Consider the following 3617-nt stretch of genomic DNA (forward strand, 5'->3'; position numbering starts at 1 on the left):
GTATTTCCCCCTTATGGAAACTATCCTTCTAACAACTATAGGCTAGTAGGCTACGTGAGCACACCAAATAAAACACGATCCTGGAAACCGTGTGTACGTTCCATGTCAAGCAGCTCTCCAAATTCGCTACAACACCACTATTTTGCAGCCCATTATAAAACTATAGTGGCCCACTAGATTGAGTACCTTAACCTGTAGGCTAATCGTAAATTACAGTGGGAAAGTGAAAGTAAATTATAGGCCTATCCAACGGCTGCGGGAGAAATGAACAATTAAGCAGGGGTTTTACGCATGTGTCTGTGGGAGGAGAGGCAACTCAACGACCACTCCTGCATGCGCAAATCAACTAATATGAGGCGCTGTTTGATTGTTTCATTACAATATATTCATGGATGCATTCTGCCTTTCTTGAAATAATCATTGATCTACATATACTGTAGGCCTATTAGATAAATTATGATAGGTTATAAATAAATAATAACTGATCGGACATGTCTTGGTTCGTGGCCTAGCGTAATTTCTCATTTCACTATCCATCTATCGGTCTTTATGGATGGGAGGAATGAAGGATTCATAGGTTATCCCAAAACAGGGGCATCGTCTACGTTATAGGCTATTTGTGTCAGTTATAACGTTAATTTAGTCCACCACTTGTTCCCCTTATAGAGACTAGTGGCTAGACCTGTTGGCTTTTAGGTTACAATAATGGAAATTAAAATTACTGTCTCAGACAGGGCTTTACCTAAACCCCTGCCCTCTGCTCAGTGACAAGGTCCATGACAGGGGTTTGGGGGCAGCCCTTGAGCCCGACAGGAAGCGCAATTCTTCTCCATGCAATCAGTGACCTACATTCACAAGATAATAAGCATAGACCTACGAGGCTACTTCATTGAAAGTGTAGCCTACATAAAACACCATGCCATTACACACTCATTTGTAAGTTAACCTTTCATTTCGATATACACTATATATACAAAAGTATGTGGACACCCCTTCAAATTAGTGGATTCGGATATTTCGGCCACACCCGTTGCTGACAGAAGTATAAAATCCAGCACACAGCCATGTAATCTCTATAGACAAACATTGGCAATAGAATGGCCTTACTGAAGAGCTCAGTGACTTTCAACTTGGCACGTCATAGGATGCCAAATGTCCAACAAGTCAGTTCTTCAAATTTCTGCCCTGTAAGAGCTGCCCTGGTCAACTGTAAGTGGTGTTATTGTGAAGTGGAAATGTCTAAGAGCAACAACGGCTCAGCCGTGAAGTAGTAGGCCACACAAGCTCACAGAAAAGGACCACCAGGTGCTGAAGCATGTAGCATGTAAAAATTGTCTGTCCTCAGTTGCAACACTCACTACCGAGTTCCAAACTGCCTCTGGAAGCAACGTCAGCAAAATAATTGTTCATCGGAAGCTTCATGAAATGGGTTTCCATGGCCGAGCAGCAGCACACAAGCCTAAGATCACTATGCACAATGCCAAGCATCGGCTGGAGGGGTGTAATGGTCGCTGCCATTGGACTCTGGAGCAGTGGAAACACGTTCACCATCTGGCAGTCCAACTGACGAATCTGGGTTTGGCGGATGCCTGGAGAACACTACCTGCACCAATGCATAGTGCCAACTGTAAAGTTTGGTGGAGGAGGAATAATGGTCTGGGGCTGTTTTTCATGGTTCGGGTTTTTTAAATAATTTTTTACAATTTTTATTTCACCTTTATTTAACCAAGTAGGCCAGTTGAGAACACGTTCTCATTAAAAACTGCAACCTGGCCAAGATAAAGCAAAGCAGTGCGACAAAAACAACAACACAGAGTAATACATCAACAAACGTACAGTCAATAACACAATAGAAAAATATATGTACAGTGTGTGCAAATGTAGAAGAGTAGGGAGGTAAGGAAATAAATAGGCCATAGAGGTGAAATAATTATTATTTAGTATTAACACTGGATGTGCAGATGATGTAGAGATACTGGGGTGCAAAAGAGCAAGAGGGTAAGTAATAATATGGGGATGAGGTAGTTGGGTGTGCTATTTACAGATTGGCTGTGTACAGTGATCAGTAAACTGCTCTGACAGCTGATGCTTAAATTTAGAGAGGGAGATATAAGACTCCAGCTTCAGTGATTTTTGCAATTCGTTCCAGTCATTGGCAGCAGAGAACTGGAAGGAAAGGCGACCAAAGGAAGTGTTGGCTTTGGGGATGACCAGTGAAATGCTGGAGCGCGTGCTATGGGTGGGTGTTTCTATGGTGACCAGTGAGCTGAGATAATGCAGGGCTTTACCTAGCAAAAACTTATAGACAACCTGGAGCCAGTGGGTTTGGCGACGAATATGTAGTGAGGGCCAGCCAACAAGAGCATACAGGTCGCAGTGGTGGGTAGTATATTGGGCTTTGGTGACAAAACGGATGGCACTCTGATAGACTACATCCAGTTTGCTGAGTAGAGTGTTGGAGGCTATTTTGTAAATGACATCGCCAAAGTCAAGGATTGGTAGGATAGTCAGTTTTACGAGGGTATGTTTGTCAGCATGAGTGAAGGAGGTTTTGTTGCGAAATAGGAAGCTGATTCTAGATTTAATTTGGGATTGGAGATGCTTAATGTGAGTCTGGATGGAGAGTTTACAGTCTAACCAGACACCTAGGCATTTGTAGTTGTCCACATATTCTAAGTCAGAACCGTCCAGAGTAGTGATGCTTGTCGGGCGGGAGGGTGCGGGCAGCAATCGGTTGAAGAGCATGCACTTAGTTTTACTAGCATTTAAAAGCAATTGGAGGCCACGGAAGGAGTGTTGTATGGCGTTGAAGCTCAGTTGGAGGTTTGTTAGCACAGTGTCCAAAGAAGGGGTAGGCCCTTATGAAGGGAAATCTTAACGCTATAGCATAAAATTACATTCTAGACAATTCTGTGCTTCCAACTTTGTGGCAACAGTTTGGGGAAGGCCCTTTCCTGTTTTAGCATGACAATGCCCCCGTGCAGCAAGCGAGGTCCATACAGAAATTATTTGTCGAGATCGGTGTGGAAGAACTTGACTGGCCTGCACAGAGCCCTGACCTCGTCCCCATCGAACACCTTTGGGATTAATTGGAACGGCGACTGATAGCCAGGCCTAATCCACCAACATCAGTGCCCGACCTCACTAATGCTTTTGTGGCTGAATGGAATTAAGTCCCTGCAGCAATGTTACAACATCTAGTGGAAAGCCTTCCCAGAAGAGTGGAGGCTGTTATAGCAGCAAAGGGGGGACCAACTCCATATTAATACCCATGATTTTGGAATGAGATGTTCGGCAGGTGTCCACATACTTTTGATCATGTAGTGTATCTATAGAAAGATGTGTCTCAATCCAAAAGCAAAAGCAATTTCGATTATGGTACAAAATAGTTGACTTTGGGTATTTCAAAATAAGAGTCCATAATACCACAAGGCCTTCATTTGACATACCACTGTTCATTCCATTTACAGTTCATTGAAGTTATTTTGATATTAAACTAATGCAATGGTTTATTAATATATTATTCTAATATATTGTATATCATACTAAATTATCATAAAAAGCTATTGAATGCAGTCAAGGAACCGGTCTTTTTAAATTGTGCGACGGAAGTGGGA

This window comes from Salmo salar, chromosome 15, assembly GCF_965601325.2.
Source record: "Salmo salar chromosome 15, fSalSal1, whole genome shotgun sequence".
In the NCBI taxonomy this organism is placed as follows: Eukaryota; Metazoa; Chordata; class Actinopteri; order Salmoniformes; family Salmonidae; genus Salmo; species Salmo salar.